Source organism: Balaenoptera acutorostrata, chromosome 14 (assembly GCF_949987535.1).
Source record: "Balaenoptera acutorostrata chromosome 14, mBalAcu1.1, whole genome shotgun sequence".
NCBI classification, from domain to species: Eukaryota; Metazoa; Chordata; class Mammalia; order Artiodactyla; family Balaenopteridae; genus Balaenoptera; species Balaenoptera acutorostrata.
Window position 1 is genome coordinate 30,540,146 of NC_080077.1, and position 20,099 is coordinate 30,560,244.

Below are 20,099 nucleotides of genomic sequence, written 5' to 3' on the forward strand. Positions count from 1 at the left end.
ATATATAAAGAACTTTTCATTCTGTAAAGAAGAAATTAAGTGTCTAATATCAGTAAAATACTTACTCATTAAAAAAGAATAATCAAGTAAATCTTTTAATTTCAGTTATAATCGTGAAACAACCTCTAATTACGGTGGCCTTAGGTTGACGCATACTATTTTCAGATAATTGGCAAAGGAAAACTGGCTTTTGAAAACCTATTGATTTTAGACCTTTACCTATTATGAAAGGCAAGGATATATCCCTAATAACCAGGAAAAAAGGAACAGTTTTCAGACAATCTAATTATGTTACTTTCAAAGCTATAACTGTCAAGGGTTTTAACTGTCTTCTAGAGCCATTTCAAAAAAAAAAAAATGGTTTAACTCTGAATGGCTTACAACTTTTAATGAGGCAGAACAAACTATTTTTATGGTTTATAATAACAATAAAAATGAGTGTAGTTGTATCTGCATCTGGTATTGTTGCCATAAAGATCAGATTCTGGCAGCCTAGCTCTACACAAAATAGTTTCCCTCTTCTTACTACTGCTATCTATTTCTTGGGATACTGTTATACCACACCCTACTATGTACCAAATATTTTGTTTTAGGATTCTCTCCCGGCCCCACCCCCTTCCTAGCTTTTGGTTCTTCAGCTATAAACTGGCCAGAAATATCTAAAAAGAAAAAAAGTTGGGGGGGGAGGGCAATGTTTCTGCTTAAAACCTAATTTTACCCGTGAAAGGTTACGTCTCCGTCCTGAGGAGGTTTTTAAAATAAAACCAAAAACAACTCAACAGACCAAAAAAAAACCATCCTCAGCTTTCAAGACTGTCAGTCACCTACGTGTAAATCGAACTTCAGGAGCTGTAGAAGGGGAGCCCGCGGTGCTTAAATGCACCTAAGACTCCCACCTAAGTCCAGAAGAAGGAGCGCCCGCTGAAACGGACACGCCCGAGGGTGCAAAAAGTGGCCGCAGAGGAGAAGAGGAACAAAATGCCATATTCGAGAAGATATGTTTCGCTCCATCAATTACGATGATCCCAGGGTGCCAAGCCAAAACCGGTAAGGGAGAAAGAAAACTGTTAAGTATGAGCTCTTAATGTGAAACCTAACCTGTTGGTTCTCTTAGGTATCAGATTTTGGAAGTGTCTGTAATGACAGCCAGGAAAGCAAATTAATGGCCAACGGCCCACTGGGTTTGAACACAAGACTCCTGTTACCTCCTCACAGATCAAGTACACAACACACACGCACACGGAGGTGCTCCACGTGGAACTGCTCTGAAACCAAAACACACGCCCCGTCGCTATTCTGCACCTTGGCAGAAAGGTCTGAGGGACCTGCACCTTCCTCCACTGCCCTCAGGTTAGGATTCATGAATGACTCTCTGCCCGCTGGGCAGTGCAGGGCACAGACGCCGGCGGCGAGGGGAGAGAAGACCGACTCCAAACGACACCCTCCCACACACGCGCTCACCCCAAACACAAACCCCATTAAGCTTTCAAAGGAAGGGGAAAGAGAGGTGGTGGTGAGTGGAGACGGTGCCGCCCCAACTATGAAAGGGATGACAAAAATTAAGCTGCGCTCTCCGGTTTCGCCACCGTTCAGGCGCGGCACTCGGTCGGCAAATTCCCTAATGGCTCCAAGCTGTTCCGAACACTGTTTACAAAAGAAAGAAACATCTTGAAAGTGCTACTAAACGAAAGTTCTGGCTGCTGTGCGGCGCAAAATAAAACAAGCGCACACACACGATCTACTTCCAAATCTCGCTTAACGACGCTGACGCAGCGAGCCGTTTCAAGTCCCACAGCCGCCCAGACACCGCAGACTTTGGAACGAGTAAACCTGCTCCCCACGGCCCCGGCCGGGTCCCTCCGTTTGGAGAAGTTAGCATTCCTCCACGGCACCCGCGCCCCGGGCCAATGAACGCGAGTCCTCTGAAAAGGCGCCTCTCGTTTCACGGACCCTGGCAAACGGCAGGAGACATTCGGCCCACGCCACATAACTGCTAAAGTGGGACGGCCGCGGCTGAACAGCCCGGTTGGTGCCTCGAGATGAAAACACAAAGCATTAAACGTACACACGCACCCAGCACCGTGAAAACCCCAGGCGCCTGGGGCCCTCCATGGGACCCGGGTCAGCATCCTTGAGTCTGACTTATCTAGGGCGTCAAGGCAAAGTAACAAATGTCACAAGAAGGACGCAGGGGAGACGCAGGGGCTCGCGCCTCTGCAAGGCGGGGACGGAGTGCAGGTATGGAGCGGTGCAGCCTGTTCCGCGAGGGCTCCGCGGGGAAACAAAGGCTCGGCAGGGACCTTCGGGGCGCCAGGGCGTCCTCCAGGGCAGAACACACCGCGACACTCAGAGCGGCCCGGGCCCTTGGGCAGGCGGCACTCCGCAATGAAGCGCCCTCGGGGACCCCGGCTCCCACACACCTTCCCGCAGTGCGCCCACTGTCCCCAGCGCCTGGCGCCCCCGGAGGAGCTGCGCGCACTTTCCGGAGAGAGTTTGCGGGATCCCTGAAACCTGGAGCCCGCGGGCCCCGGAACGGGGCGGGGGGGAGGGGGGCGTCGGAAGAAGAGGCACTCACCTCCTGCCGCCCGGACCGTCTCGGGATCCCAAAGTTCAAGTGTCTCCCCCAGCAGCGGATCCGTGCGTCCGTATTTAGGTACTTATTCTCGTGCCTTCCAGTGTTGAAGTTTCCCCTTAACGCTGTGCCTCTGGTGAAAAGAGGACATCCCCTTCGGCCACCCCCCAACAAACAGCTTACACCAGTGGGGGAGAGACGGGGCGGGGGGAGAAGCCGGCTACGAGGGGGAGGAGGAAAGGAGAGGAGCCAAAACTCCGGATCGACGACAGAAAAAAAAAAAAAAAAAAAAGCGCGCGCCCAGCCACCGCGGTCCTCACTGCCCGGCTCTTCCCCAAGCTCTTTCCCGCTCCGAAAGGGGAGCGACAACTTCACGCGGCCCTGCTCGAAGTTTTGCGCGGAAGCCGGGAGCGGCAGAGCGTGAGCCTCGCCGCGGGCAGCCTCGCACTTGCGCGCGGGGCGGGGGCGGGGGACGCCGGCGCCCGCGGCCACTGGAGGCCGCCGGGGGGGCCCCCCCCGGGGCAGGCAGCGGGGGGCGGCGGCGCGCGGGGAAGCGACTCCTTTTTATTCGACCTCGAGCGATTGCCTGTTGTCATCGTTTGCGGTCCCGCGTGGGGACCGCTCGGGGCCCTGGGCGTCCCCAGTGGCGCCGCGGTGATCTCTGCGCCCTCCGCGCCGCCCCCACCCCGCCCCCCTGGCCTGGCGCCGGCCGCTGCCACCTCCCGGCGGAGGGGAGGGACCCGCGGCCGCACTCCCCTCCCCGGGCCGGGGAACGGCTCAGTCCCCACCTGCTTCGGCCCGGCAGCCCCCGAGCTGTCTGTAACTCGGTCGCTACCCGATCCCTGGGTGTCGGCCACTGCGGGCTCCCTGCGAGACTCCTTTCCACTTACCCCAAGGGAGGAGAGAGAAGGAACTTCTCCTACTTGCAACAACGTAAAGTAAAATCCACCCCACGTCGGACTGGGGAGTTTTCTCTGAAGGGAGGAAATACCCTTTTCGGTGAAGATGTATGCGAGGCACGAGTAAGCAGTCTGGGGATAGGCTGTGCTCAAAGGGCCTGGGCCCCTTCCAGCGCTGGACGCAGGTATAGGCGTCCCTCCCAGACGCCCAAAGGTCGGGCTGCGACGACCGACTTCAAAGGCAGCGTCAGAGCTTCCCCAGGCACATTGCTGAAGGGACATTTCATGCGTAAGCCTTCTGCGCATGCAGTATGCACCCACATAGGATCTAATATTCTACATGCACACACGTGGATATCACAATCAGAGATGTGAGCAAAGTTGGCAATAAACAATACATAAATTTTGCATCCATTTAATCACCTCTTCGCAAAACCTATTATCAATGTTAGGAATATCTTTTTTAATTGTTACGTTGATTATAAGTGTTTTAATTTATTGAGAATTTACTGAGTGTCAGTCATTATACTGGTCACTTATGGTACATGTGAGTTCATGTAATTTTCACAACTCTATGATGGTTATTTAATCCCGTACAAGAGATAAGGAAACTGAGGCCCAAAGAAACCTAAGGGATGTTCCCCAAGATAAACCCAGTGGTCTCAAAACACAAAGCTTATGATTCAACAGGCAGCCACTTATACTGCCTTAGATGTGGCCTGAGAGATTACAAGTTAACTAGTAGAAATTACTCCCAAAGAAAATTTAGTTCTAATATATTATCAACTGAATTATATTCTGTACAAAATTTAGAAAAAAATTTCACCCTCTGCTTTACCTTAGTCTTAAGCAATGGAACACCAACACTGTCAAGTTCAAACACAAAAACAAGTATTGAATACTTGTAGTTCCAACTTATTTTTTGATTGGTGGGGCATTATCTGCAATTATTAATAGGCAATGGGAAAGGTGAGGCTGTAAATTTAAACTCATAAACGTGCTCATTGTTGTTCTCGTCACTCACTGGGTGTTCTTTCCTGCAGATTTATTTTGGAGGGCTTAGGCACTGCCAGGCATGTTTCCTCTTCTGACGCTCAAGGTAGAAAGGGTTCTGGCAGTGGGTTTGGCGCAAAGGGGATTTGGACCATGATCTAGAGCCACATTCCGGCCTGAAGAGGATGCCAGTTATTATACACTTAAGAGGGAAATAGCAATGGGCAGATTTAATTAACTTTGCAGGTCTTATTTTCCCCATTTTACAGGTGAGAAAACTAAGGGCTCAGAATTTTTAGCAACTTGCTAATAAATGGCAGACCTAAGCTTCAAACAATTGCTAGCCACTGTCATGCTATTATTATTAGTGGTAGTAGTGAGAAAAAGAGTAACTATTTTAGTACAGTTTATATGTTACAGGCAAAGTATGCAATTTAAATGTTTTGTCAGTCATTCACTGTCTAGGAATGCTCAGTGGCTATAGTAATTATCATGTAAAAATTGAGTACAATGCTGAATGTAATACTCTCCTCATAAGGCCACAGATTTTTAAATTTCGTTTTGGTATGAAACATCATGTGTTAGTTTGACCTCTAATTAAAAGTGAGAAGATGCATGATTTGGATAAAATAAAAATTCATACTTTAGTGTGGCATATTGTTCACACAGATATAGTCTTTTAGCATGTTTCTTTACTCCCTTCTAAAATCATATTTTCAGCAATACTGATCTTGCTTTCAAGTTACTTTTCTCCCACATAACTTTTTATAATCTACATAAGAATACGTTTACAGAAGTTATCTCCCCCTCAAAAAAAGAGAATCACATTACAATATTAGTTAACTTCTTATTACTACTTTCAAATCCATCTACATAGCCTTAAATAAACATATATTACATAGATGCCACTAGGACTGATATAAAATCTCATATTTTCAGTCCACCTTTGAAATAAGTGAGCACAAGAAATTTAAGAATTTTAAGGTTGTATAGGCAAAAATGTATTGCATATTTAGACAAGGCATTATTTCCAGCATTTCTACTGAATACCACTTTTATAATTATTGCCATATCACCTTTAATATTATTGACTCAATATTATGCTTTAAACAAACTATTTTTATTATATAATTTTATATGGTAAAGGAAACTTTTTATCATCATCATAAATGGAAAACCAATATAATTTGCCACAAATAGAAGATGACCTTGCAAATAAATCTTTATTATAGAAATAAAAGTTATCTTGTACCACCTAAAATTATCTGACACACCGGTTTGAGAAACACTCACTTAAAGAATTATACTCCTTATGTCCCCTGGGATTTCCAAAACAAATTTTCCAGCCTTCCATTTCCATTACTGTAGAGAAATGTTGAGTCCAAAATTATTTTAGGTATTGCATTTAAAATTATGGTATTAGTCAACTGTTGATTTCCGTGCCTAAAATATACTTGAAGTATCTGCAACTGAAGTGTCTTCTTAAAATTAATTTAATTCTTTTTTGAATTTTATTTTATTTATTTTTTTTACACAGCGGGTTCTTATTAGTTATCTATTGTATCCATATTAGTGTATATATGTCAATCCCAATCTCCCAATTCATCCCACCACCACCACCCATCCCCGCTTTCCCCCCCTTGGTGTCCATACATTTGTTCTCTACATGTGTCTCTATTTCTGCCTTGCAAACTGGTTCATCTGTATCATTTTTCTAAACTTAATTTAGTTTTTATTATTTTTCTTACTAGTAAAATTCAAACAATTCATAAGCCCACAATTAAAAAACAAATTACTCTCATGGGAGATCAGAGCCGCTACTCATTACCTTCTGCACTGTTCCTCAACAAGCACTTAGTCTTAGGACTCAGCCACTGAAAAAGAAACTTAAACTGGTAACATCAAGAAGTGGCAGCATTGGGCTTCCCTGGTGGCGCAGTGGTTGAGAATCTGCCTGCTAATGCAGGGGACACGGGTTCGAGCCCTGGTCTGGGAAGATCCCACATGCCACGGAGCAGCTGGGCCCGTGAGCCACAACTACTGAGCCTGCGCGTCTGGAGCCTGTGCCCCACAACGGGAGGGGCCGCGATAGTGAAAGGCCCGCGCACCGCGATGAAGAGTGGCCCCCACTTGCCGTAACCAGAGAAAGCCCTCGCACGAACCGAAGACCCAACACAGCCAAAAATAAATAAATAAATAAATAAAGTAGCTATAAAAAAAAATTAAAAAAAAAAAAAAAACCAAAACAGCTTTATAAAAAAAAAAAAAAAAAAAAAAAAAGAAGTGGCAGCATCTATTGGCGCAGTCTGGTACTGCAACAAAGTTCTACAAGGCAATGAGAAGGAGAGGAGAAAGTAGATCAATGGAGAGAAGCTAAAAGAGCCTGAAAGGATATGTAGGGAGGAAAATTCTGAAGTCAGAAATCTGCTGGAAAATTCTGGAAGTGATTCAGAAACACTAGCAGGTCCGATATGACATGAATCAGACCATCAGAATATCCATGAACGTTCAACTTCATCTAAGAAAGGATATTGGTTGTTGGGGGGAGAAAGCAAATGTGACTTTACAGTGGAAATAAAGGACTCACGTATTAGCAATTCCTTTAACCAACCCCTCCTGCAGGTATCATCTACTATTTATTTTGAAAGTGTGCATGGCACCTTTTTGGCATTGGTTAGTGTGTAAGTCAAATTAAACAAACAAAGCCCTCTAAGAGCTCACAATCCAAAACTTTATTTTTATTTTTATTTTATTTTAAAGTAACCTTAAGGGAAAACCTTTCCATCACTTTAGCAAGAGCAAACTTTAAGCTAAAAAAATGGAATAAGACTATTACTGAACACAAGTTCATGTACCCGACGCCAAACTAACCAAAACATCAGAGTTTGGAGTAGAGAAAGGATTATTCCAGGGCCAAGCAAGGAGAAGGCGTGCTTTGGAACTCAGGAAACGTTTTAGGAGACTGAATGAAGCCTGATTGCTACAAACAAGAAGCGGGGGACAGGGAAAGGATTTGTACCCGGGAGTGTACCACAGGGTCCTGCTCCGTCCTCAATCCTACATGCACCAAAAGAGAAGCCAGAAGACTGGATGCTTGTAGAAATAATCCTCAAATAGATCTCTTAAATTACTCGTTTTTGGTACCTTTAAAGTCCAGCTGGAAGTATACACAATTCTTAAAAAATAAAGCCATTTGGTTGTCTCCCAATAAATGCTAAGCCCAACCCTTTGAGTTTTGGGAGAGTGGACTTCTAGAGGCCAGTATCAATATGAACTAGGTTTAACACTGTTTTCTCTACTACTCTGCCAATGACAGAGCAAATGAAGATAAAATATGATTGCCCAGGAATCTAAAGTGCTGTGCTGTTGGTTTTCTAAAATCTATAAATAAACACACTTTCTGAGTAATTTTTGTGCAAACATATCAAGCTTAAAAAGGTTTTCTACTGGTTAGTGAAAGTGAAGAAATCAGATCTGCAGGGGACCTGTTGGGTCATTCTCTTCTGCCCAGCTCTCTGCTAAACTTCCTCATTCTTGGCTGAGTCTCTAAAGAAGAGGAAATGCATACTCTCTGGGAGACAGCTTCATTATATTTACTTTTCAATTCTCTCTTGAAATTTTTTTCTCAAGTCAAATCCTTTTAGTACCATATTATGCAATCCTACTCTATCTTTCATGTTTACACCCAACCTTCAGATGTTTATAAACAGATATCATGCCCACTTTTAGTCATCTGTTAGCCACGTTAAACAAATGTAAGGTCTTTTAATCGGGTTTCAGTTCAGTCTCTCCAAGCCCTTAATCATTCTTATTGCTTGTCTCTGAACTATTTCCAGTTTCCTAGATGCTCGTTTTTGTTAGGGGTATCCCACATTGAATGCGTTATTACAGGTGTGGTCTTATTAACATAGTAGAATAAATCCTACATTGTTTTTCTTCTGTGGCACTATGTTTTGGCTGCCCTGCAAATTCCCGCCAACTCATGCTACTTTCATATTCTGACAAACTTAGTGTAATTTTTTTCTCTATTTTCACCTCACATGGTGTTTTTTTTAGCATACTATAACAATCCTGATTTCTCTTCCAGTATTTCAAAAGCACAGTTTTAAATGAGAGCAGTAGTCAAAATATGAACAAGATCACTTTGTTGTCCTTTTGGTTTCATTTGTTTGTAAACTATCTACATTTTAAAATAGGAAATATCCAATTAATCTCTTTTTTATACAACTCTTTATCATATGTCTGTATGATATGTATCTGCTTGTGAAAAATGTCCACTGATTATAATTTGAAAGTCCCCAAATACACAATTCAATGAGGAAGTTCACTTTATGGATGGCAAATAAATTGACTTGACAATTTTAAAGTAATGCATATTATAAGATCACGGAAAAGTATAATGAAAGCTTTGTAATGTCCATTCTTTCCACTATATTTTATAGCACATTTAGAAACTATTTATACAATGTTTTTTAATTTGAGGCATATATTCTCAGTACCAACTCCAACACCCATTAAAATGACTGTTCTGTTCATCTGATTTCTTTATTCTTCCATCAGCCCTCTCAAAAATAGTGGTCAGGACTAAGTAGATCTACTTGCAGACCTAGTAAATCCTAGAAATCTGACTTCCACTTCCATCCCTTTACTAACCTCCTTTTCAGAAGGCTGGGAAGCCTCAACTGCAGGTCCTGTTGGCATCCCAAGGCGAACATCCTCCAAGCTGAATGCGCCAGCCCAGCCTCTCCCACCAGCCTCTCCCACCAGCCTCTCCCACCAGCTCCTCCTCTTGAATGAATTTTGTCAGTGGCACCACCTTCTTCGACTTTCAATTCATTCTTCACCTCTCTTTCTTACCTTTCATAGGCAAGAAGTCAAGAGGACAGGTTTATTTTGCATTGGCAGTGTCTCCTCCTCTATCCTTCCCTTTCTTTATCACGGCTACCTCCCCAGACCCAGTTCCACATTTACCTCTTCTGTCACCATCAGCCTCCCCCTCCTGTAGGCTCTTTTCTGCCAATCCATTAGACAGAGATGAGTTTTTCTTTCTCTAACGTACGGCTCTTCTCTCAGTTAAAAATCTCCAAGAGGGTCCAAACGTCTATTTAATAAAGTACAAACATCTTAATCCAGCTGTGACAACTGCCCAGAGCAGATGTGGCAGAGCAGAACCTTGCATCTTCCTTTCCTTTCCATGCACAGTACCTTGTATCTAGCACTTGATTGCTAGTTACTAAAAAAATAAAATTAGATGCTTAAATGAAGGATGAACAAATACTCCAGTTGATAACCTGATTGCACTAGGGCAGAGGATTTCCAGTGTGATGGGGACCGTCCTCCTGTGTGTTTAATTTGTGTATTTCAATCTAACTCTTGTAGGATCCCCTTTGGGCAATTTGATATACCCTCTAAGCCCAAACCTATTCCCTGTTTTGTATTCTACATTTTACTCTTCTACATTAACAGGGATAAAGTGTTCTGTGCGTATCCAGGAGTTCAGGATCTGTGATGAACCATTCCAGCTTCATGATGGAATTTCCAAAGTAGCCTATGGGTTCAAAAAACAGAGAGATTGGGGCAAGATTTCAAGATGAAATGAGCTACTGCACACGTGAGACTCTTTAGGGAAGCCTTTGCACTGGTGCTTCTCGATTCTGCCTCGTCTGAATATTTGAGTGCTGAAAACACTGTAGCCTTCCTCTCATTACCCTTTAAGTAAGAGGCAGTCTAACTATAAGAACTGACCCTTTGTCCCCATGGGAGCCAGTGAAGAAGCTGTTTTAATTTTGAATGAAAAAAAACCCCATAAACACTTAATTTTTTTTTTTTCCAAGTTGGCCTGATTGCCAAAAGAATTGTTCATAACTACCAGGGCTAAAGCCACCCAGGACATCAATCCAGAGAAACTCAAGGGCCATGTGGCATTGCTTAGTGTTCATCCTGGGTTTCAGGATCTCAATTTCCTAAAACGCTCTTCTTTCATTGTCAAATCCTTCTCTCAGTCTTCCTATTCTAGGACCTGTTGTTTGGTGAATGGCCCCACTGACATGCTCCTTGTTGGAACTTTCTTCTCCTTTGTCTTCTGTGGGTCTGCCCTGGCCTCAGTCACCTCCACCCCTCTCATCACTCCTTCTTTATCCTTTCCTTGAATCCCCTCTGGCCACTTAAATGTGAATGTTCCTCGGCATCTGCTCTTAGCCTTCACGTGTGCTCACTCAATGTAGGGAGGGACCGAGATGAGCCAGGCAAAGTCCCTGTCCTGCAGGAAATTTCAGTCTAGAGCAGAAAATAGGGCATTTAAAAATAGTTATTACATGCGAGAGAAAATGTCAAGCTCCTTAAAAGAAACGTTGACAAACAGGCTATTTTAGTTCAGAGCAGAGAGTTTGTTTCCAGCTAAGGGAACGAGCAAGGTAGTATTTGGACCTGGCCTTAGATCATGAAGACTGTTTATGCCTAGGAATGTGTATAATTCAATACAACTAAAACAGAAGCCATTGTCTCTCCCTTTCAGCCTCCCCCAAAACAAGATACGCCTCTCCCTGTGTTCCCTTACCTATTCCTGGCACCAGTGCCCTCCCAGCCACCTAGAGGTAGAAGTGAGTCCTTTTACTCCTTAGCCCTGTTCATCCAATCACTTACTCAGTCCCATAGCTTCCACTTCTGAGATAAGTTTGGCTTTCTCCCCTCCTTTGTAGTTTTTTAAAATTCTAACTTAACCTGGGCCTCATTTACTCTATGCAGACTATCTATATAGCCATGTAATTGGTTTTCCCATTTCTAATGCCTCTCCCCACTTCTCCTATCAGATAGTTCACTTTACAACATGGTTCTCTTCACATTACTCCCTTAATTTGGGGAAGGGAAAAAAAAATCTTGAAATAGCTTTTAAAAGTGTTCACACTATTTTGCATGACTATGTAACAAAAAATAAGGCAAAGATCATCCAAGTATATCCAGGGTTAGAATTTTAGGAGTCTTGCAGTTTTTAAATGTACCATTCATTTTTATGTAATTCCTTCCACTGTTTCTCTAACTTGCTTACTCCACCCTTGTCAGAAACCCACCAAAGAACTTCAGATAAAAAATTTATTGTCTTTTTTCAATAACAGTAAGATAAACATTGTCATAGAATAACTGATTTTATAAGCCTATAAATAGGTTTGATTGTAATCTGGCCCAAATTTCTCATTCTGTAGCTACAAAATGCTAGTTGCAGAGAGTTTAAGAGATTTGCTCATTAATTGTTGGGGAAAGAGAAGTGGTATACAGGTCTCAACTCTTCTCACACTGGTTGAATTTTCTGAGTATATAACATTGTGTGTGTTGTTGTGACTGTGGATAACAAATTTTTAACAGGAACTCTAAATATAATTTTTTTATAAAAATATGCAACTAATTAAGGAGTAACACAAATGCCAAGACTCACCCTGATTATGCCCCCTTTTTTTTCTAACTGCTTTTCAGATTTATTCTTTGTAGCACCTTATATTTGCTGGCTAAAACTGGAAACCTATAAAACAATTCTTTAGTATGGGTTTCCTGTTGCATAGAATTCAGAATATTATTACAAAGACAGAATGAATGAGATCCACTTACCATGGTTATCAAATTTCAGGAGTCAAGAGCACATGACCTACCCCCTTTAGTAATACTCCCTATAGAAGCTGGATGTCAATTCAAAGGCAAGTTATAACTGGCAATAAGAATTGCCAGTTATAACCATAAGTGTCGTGTGTGTACGTAACACTGTTTTTTAATTTAAATTTTATATTACTGTTAGAGTGAAGCAAGTCTTGTATTTACAGTTTTATTCTTAATATCAAAACAAAATTCAAAGATATTTATGTTTGAAAAGGTGAGTACTCTATCAATATTAATATTATGTTACTTTCTCAAAACAATGCTAATGCATTTTGAACACAACACTGTGATGCTTAACTTAAAAAGACTATCAAACTAAAAATGAAGCATAATGCACGTACAACACACCAGGACTGCCCACGTAGGCTAAGGACACAATCAAGCACGGATTTAGGTACCCATTGCCAACAACTGAAAGTATTTCATTTGTATTTTTAATATCAGAACATTTAAAAGTACGTTTGTTGGATATTTTGCCATAAAACTTCATACCCTATGACATATAACTTTTAAGACAATTACTTTTACACTATCATTTAAATTCTTGTTGAGAAAAATCTCAAACTTTAAGCTAATTTGGGGAGTCTACATATTTTGCGTCAATCTTCAGATGAATATGAAAAATTAACAGCAGTTTTCTATTTCTAAATAGCAAAGCTCACAGCTCATCAAGGCTTACACTCATTTCACAAATTAAACCCACAACGGCATTGTTTATGCATTTAGTTCAATATGCAAACAATGCCTCATTGAGGGTTGTATTTCAAAACAAATAAAAACTTGCTTTAGTTCCTTTTTCATTTCATTGTAACTTTGAAGTGTGTGCTTATATGAAACAGTCAGCTTCTCATGGCCATCACTGGTCTGTATACCATGAGTAACTAGCTGGATTAACTCCTAGTTTAACTTTACTGCTTGTTATGGAGTCTACAAATTGTGCCTTGGTGCCATTCTTGATCAAACATAAGCGACAATGTTTTTGCCTCTTCATTTTTTCGATCTGCATTTCACTTAGATCCCTCAAATCATTAAACAACAAATCTGTTATTTTAATGACATTAGCGTTTCTGTTAAAGTAGTAATGATGAATATTTTTTCACATTAAAACTAATATAGGATTATTCAACTCAGTACTTATGGAATTTTGTACTTTCATAGACTGTATACCAGTTTGAAAATTAGTGTCTGCAGCTTTCTTCTTGTTTTAAAAATTTATATATAACCTGATATTTGAGATGGCCTAACAAATAAAAGTTGACCCCAAAATTCCAATTTTTCTTGATAACCCAGTATTATATATGAGTTCATCTACACTTTAAAAAAAAAACCTTTCTTGCAAAGATTTTTTCCTTGTTTAATATTCCTAAATTCTTCTTCATAACTTCATGACTTGATGGACCTCTACTAAAAGGCTTCTAGAATTTTCTTGTGAGGAAACTGAAGAGTTACAATTGTCTGATAAAATGAAGAAATGAATAGGCACAAACCTTGACTGCAATTTGCTTTTTTTTTATGGAATATAGTCACCAAAACCATAATCTCATTCCAGGTGCAGATGAATCATAATTCTGAGCAAAGGTAGAACCACCATTTCTCTTACATTTCTAGTTACTGTCTAAAGAATGTCAAAAAGGTAACAAAATATTTTGTGATAGTCTCACCACAACTTAGAACAATTTCTTCAGAAAAAAATCTAATTATAATAGTTATCCCTCAGGCATTGTAACCTATAATTTAGAAGTCATCATCTCAAGGTATAGTTTGTGGTACTTTTTGCTAAAGTCAATTGCATTGCAATCCACATCCTGAAATTCACCTCTCAAAAGCTGTTCATGCACCCATCCTTAAAACATGAATGTTTACTTGACATTTTACAAATTGGAATGGCTTAATGTCATCTAAAAGATTAGACAGTTAACTGAACATTTCCCCCTCTAGATCATCTTCAAAAATATTAATTGTCTATTCTCTATTTAGTATCCTGGTTGATACTAAAACTCATAAGTGCCTTTTTATCCTATTCTGTTTTCCAGCTGAAAGTCAGCTATTGTCTATGTCAAAACCAGACCTTTTATTTAAAATACATTTTTGCAAAAAAAAAAAAAATACATTTTTGCCACTATCTTACACCGTACACAAAAATTAACTCAAAATGGAATAAAACTTGAATGTAAGATCTGAAACCATAAAATTCGTAGAAGAAAACATAGATGGTAACTTCATTGACGCTGGTTTTAACAATGTTTTTGTGACTCTGATGCCAAAGGCAAGGAAAATAAAAGCAAAAATAAATAAATATGACTACATCAAACTGAAAAGCTTCTGTACAGTGATGGAAACCATCATCATTTGAACCATGCCTTTCAAAACGAAAAGGCAACCTACTGAATGGGAGAAGATATTTGCAAATCATATATCCAATAAGGGGTTAAGATCCAAAATATATAAAGAACTTATACAAGTCAACAACATCAAAAAAAACAACCCAATTAAAAAATGGGCAGAGGATCTGAATAGACATTTTTCCAAATAAGACATACAGATGACCAAAGGCACATGAAATGTGTTCAATATCACTAAATATCATGGAAATGCACATCAAAACCACAGTGAGATACCACCTCACACCTGTTAGAATGGTTGCTATCAAAAAGAACAGAAATAACAAGTCCTGGTGAAGATATGGAGAAAAGGGAACCCTTGTGCACTCTTGGTGGGAATGTAAATTTGTGTAGTCACTATGGAAAACAGTATGGAGATTCCTCAAAAAAAGAACTACCATATGACCCACATATTCCACTTCTGGGTGTTTATCCAAAGAACATGAAAACACTAATTTGAAAAGATATATGCACCCCTATGTTCATTGCAGTATTTTTTACAATAACCAAGACATAGAAACAACCTAAGCGTCCACTGATGGATGAATAATAAAGATGATGTGATATATGTATATATATATATATATATATATATATATATATATATATATATATAATGGAATATTACTCAGCCATAAAAAAGAATGAAATCCTGACATTTATGACAACATGGTTGGACTTTGAGAGCATTACACTAAGCGAGATGTCAGACAGAGAAAGACAAATACCATATGATCTTACACATGTGTAGAATCTAAAAATCAAAAACAAAAACAAAACCAACCAACAAACAAAATAAAACAAAAACAAACTCATAGATACAGAGAACAGATTAGTAGTTATCAGAGGGGAAGGGAGTTGGAGGGTGGGTGAAATGGGTTAAGGGAGTCAACTGGATGGTGATGGATGGTAGATTTGTGGTGGTGACCACTCTGTAGTGTACATAGATGTTGAACTATAATGTTGTACACCTGAAACTTATATAATAAAATTATATATATATATATAATTTTTTATAAAGGGTTTAATTCCTAAAATAAATAAAAAGCAAAAGCAGTAGCAAAAAAAGAGTATGCTTTTTCCAAAATAGTTCGTATTTCAACATTTATTCAACATTCAAGACATTAATCTTACAACAATTTTATATGCTATTTATATGTTATTTTTGCTCATGTAATATGGAATTGAGATTCATCCGTCTACTACAGATTAGAGTGTCCTCTCTGAAAACTTTTGAGAAATTGAGAGTCCTATTGAAAATCTACCAGATATCAGGTGCCTTAATTGCTTGAATTTATAAATCATGCATTGTGTCCAACAATTGCACAGTTTCTTTTAAGTTCCTTTAAATCTTTCTAATCAATTCTATGTGGTCTTGGTAATTCATTCTTATGGGTAAACATCAAGGGAAAGAAGAGAAAAGGAGTTGGAGAAAAGGCTTCCTTTATACTTCCTAGGAAGTATAAAGGGAAGAAGATAGAGTTAGATAAAGGAGTTACATGTTGATTTTAGTTGCAGTCATAAAGATGTCACTTCCCACTCTCATCAAGAACCCTTTGAGTCATCCACAATCCATAGTCTTAAGCACTATCTCAGGACGGCACATAGTAGATATACAATAAATGTTTGTTACATAAATAAATTAATTCAATTTCAAATTTAGAGCTTGATACTAATGATATTTCCTTATGTTTCCCTAAAACCACCTTTCCTGAGTTTTGGAGCAGTCATGGCTGCAAGAGTTTTGACACTTCTGCATCACAAAAACAAGAAAATTGCTGTTATACCTCATTCTGAAAGGTAGTGTATCCTGGGGGGTTCTCTCTCTCTCTCTCTCTTTGGGATGTGTGTGGGGGGGGGGAGGGGGGCGGGTGTGTGTGTGTGTGTGTGTGTGTGTGTGTGTGTTTGTGTGTGTGTGTGTGTTGGGAGGGGTTATGTTCTTTAAGGCAAGTTTTAAGTTTAAGTAATATCTCTTAATTGACGTCACATAGATAATGAGAGAAAAGGCCAGACTAATTACAGAATTCATACAGAATAATCAAAGTTTTAATGATACTTTCAGTTTCTCATTAAAACATCCTATTTTGAATGTGCTGATTTGGCAAAGAATGACCTTTTGGCTCTGAAAATTATTTTTCCTGTAATGCTAAATTAGTGTCAAGAAATTAATCCTCCCAGCACACTTATAGAAGCAATAATAGTATAAGTTGGTTAAGAGCTGCTTTGACAGGGTACTGTAAAGCCCTTTAGTCTTTAAAGAGCCCTGGCATTAGGTAACTTTAATTGTTGGTTTCAGATGTCAGGCTCCATCAGGAACACAGCTGGAGACTGATAGGTGTCACTTGGGAATAAGCATTTTGTATTACTTTGAAGTCAATTGGACTGAACATGAAAATTTTATAGTTAGTGGCAGATTTCTTTTTAAGATATTTAAGTAAAGTATCCCTTAAACCAATTACATTAAAAACTATCCAGAATAAGAAACCTCAAAAGAAAATTCCCCTCAGTGGCAAAGTGTTAATCAAATAAACCGAGAAAACAGTTTTCCCAAACCCATAATTTCCATGCTTGGGGGTGTCCTCATTTGGATGCAGCCCTTTTTAACTCTTTCCATTTCGTTTCTGAGCATCTTCTGTTTTGAGTAGTTATTTTAAAAAGTTGCAGGAAAGATAGCACGCACAGGACAAGGGCAAATGTTATGATGGTCAGGTACGGCAGGGAGCACTTTGGGAATTTCGTCTGTGCCCGCCTGTGACTGATCCCTCATGTTTTCTTTGGAAAACGTGAGTCTCTCTGTCCTTGGAGTTGTCTCCTTCATACAGAGAGGGGCTTTGGACTGACTCATTTCCCCTCTGATGTGTGCAAGCAGACAACAGGAGTATTTTCCCTCAATGATTCGAATGCTTCAATTTTGTTTCCTACTAGAAGGATTATATATATCAGTTTTTAATTAATTCATGATTTATATACTTTTCATGAATCAAAATGAAAAGTAACCTAATATTAAAGTCCATGGATTCCAAATTAACAGATGGGCGTCTACATGTGCTAAACCAGGTGCTGTTCTGACATGAGGCAATGAGTTGCTATTTGACAAAAAAAAAGCAGAAAAAAGAGAACAAAAGAATAAACAATATGTAATATATAAATTGGTTGACTTTAATGTTTTATCCAAAGTTATTCCCACCATGCTCTCAAGTTTTCCAGCTCTGGTTTGACTCCGACTTCAGTACCGATAACCGAGTATTAACATCAGACTAATCACTTCACACTTTATTCCCTCAGTTTTCTGACTCTTGGCATTCCCTATCATACCATTAGACAGCTTCTTCTATTCTTTGCTTGAATCACCAGAGAAACTCTTGTTCTGGACACTTCATGTATTGCATTTACTGGTTTACATAAAGAACAGAGTGATTCTGGGGGGGGTGGGGGATGACTCTTTTACGGGACTATCTGCCACGGCAGAACGTTCGGGTTTTCTTCATTGTCCAGTTGTTGAACCAGCTGCAAACAAATGCATTTTCATTTCTTTAGATTTAAAGACACAGTGATTAAGTATATAAGTGAAAACTCCGTAAGAGTGGAAGCTGTCATAAACATTACGTAGTCACGGGGTTGAAAGAGTAAAATGTATTTTAAGGAGTATAACAGTCAGTGGGATAGGTAGTTCTTCCTAACGGTTGGTGATAACACTTTATAACGTCGGAATCACACTGCGTTTTATGCCCCTAAGTTTTCCCCTTTGACATGCAGACCAGAGATCATAGTGCAGGGAGAGCTACATGAGAAACCCAGAGCCTGGGTACCAGGTCCATTTGTGCCAACATATGTTGTCACGACACCTGTGTGCATTTTTCTAATCTGCAGTAAAAGGGGATCCAGTGCTTAGTGATTTATCTCTAAGGCCCACTCCAGCGTTAATATCGATTCTGCCACCTCCCTTTTTTAGAGTTGATTGTTTTCCAGCCAATGAATAAGCATTTAATTGTTGCCTAATATGTACCTAGGTTGGCTGAATCTCTTAGTAACTAAATAAATCTGTTTTCCAACTGAGGGCAGGTGTATAAATGGTAAGCAAATTAAACCAATAGCATAAGGGCTGCTCTACCCAGATTTCTGCAGGTTTTCTGTGAAGAGTAACTGAGGGTCAGGGAGCAACTGCATGCATGGATCTGGCTGCTACGTTAGCATCAGAGGACTTGTGCTAATCCAGGATAATTACTTTCCAGGTCCAGCTTATCATAGGTGTGTGAATATGGCTGTTATTCAGATGGTGTCCCGTAACAACTTTCAAGTGATGGGAGGAGGGCAAGATGTGAGGTATATTAGTAGACATATTTACATGTAGTAAAAAAAAAGTATTGGGAAGGTTCAATTAAACCTACACAAATATACATATACATAAGTAGATGTGTGTAATCAAGGCTAGAATTGCCCACAAGGCTGTATAATCATTGAAAGGTTGACTGATTTATCTATTAAGAAAATTAACTTTCTTCCAAGATGTCTCACCCACAGCTCTGTAGAGGATTTCCAACATTCCACAATTAAGAAATAATTCTTTTGAGTTAAACCAAGATTGCCTGTTCCCATGGACATTTCTTTGGCTAGGTGGTCCTATAATGTTTTTAAACTACCTTAGTGAGACTTTTATTTTTCCAATACCATAGCAAACTGGGTCACACTTTAAGAATGTATCACATAATGAAGATGTTTTGATATGGGCTAGGGAGATACGGTGTTTGAGTGGCCTGGGAAGCATAGGTCTGGGAGAAGTGTTACAGTGGAGATAAATGGGAACCAGAAGGTTTCAGGAGGGGACCTCTTACCCTAGGAAAAGAAAGTGAACAAAGAGGGAAGATAGGAAAATAATAAAAGATATACTTAGTCAACTTCCTCCTCTATGAGAGCCTGTTGCTTGCTTATGTTTACATTTTGAGTATTTTTTTTAATTGAAGTATAGTTGACTTACAATATTATATTAGTTTCAGGTGTACAATAGAGTGATTTGATACTTTTATAGATTACACACCATACAAAGTGATTATAAAATACTAACTATAATCCTTGAGCTGTACCTTACATTCCTGTGACTTACTTATTTTATAACTGGTAGTGGGTATTTTTGATAAAATGTTGCTTCTGATTCTTTTGTCTGAGTACTTAAAGCATTTTATTTATATTTATACCACTTGGGAACTTGTGTAAGGCAAAGTTTTCTTGTTAATTCTGTTCACTTACCAATTAGGATAACCATGGGCAAATTGATTGATTTCTCTAAATCTAACATAGCAATAAAAAGTGACTTTTCCTAATTTCAGATTTTAGAAAGCTCATTGGGTAAAGGGCAGGTAGGTAAAGAAGAATCACTACCAAAATAGTAGCAAAGTTAAAAATACTACAGATGATTGTCATGTTAAAGATGTATGTAGTATTCTTTATGTAGTAAGGTATGTAGTAACATTAGCCAACTTTACTGTGTACTTACCCAATGCATTATGCAGATAATCTCCTTTAATCCTGACAACTCTAAAAGGTAGGTAACATTTTTAGCCCATTTTACAGATAAGAAAACGAAGACTTAGGTCAAGTCACTTAGTCAAGCTT

At 39.7% G+C, this 20,099-nt stretch overlaps 1 protein-coding gene across 16 annotated transcripts in view; it reads right to left on the reverse strand.

Annotated features, from left to right (window-relative positions):
• EYA4 (EYA transcriptional coactivator and phosphatase 4) overlaps window positions 1–20,099 on the reverse strand; it is a 296,342-nt gene that overhangs the window by 257,048 nt on the left and 19,195 nt on the right. For 3 of the 16 annotated variants that reach the window (XM_057527918.1, XM_007190888.2, XM_057527917.1), the window contains exon 1: window positions 2,576–3,242. The exons of 1 other annotated variant lie outside the window; for it this stretch is intronic. The gene's annotated coding sequence lies outside the window, so the exon portion shown is untranslated. Of the gene's footprint in view, window positions 1–2,575; window positions 3,243–3,462; window positions 3,680–20,099 lie in introns of those variants that run through there. 12 more of the 16 variants (XM_057527923.1, XM_007190890.2, XM_007190891.2 and 9 more) reach the window with 10 other exon arrangements.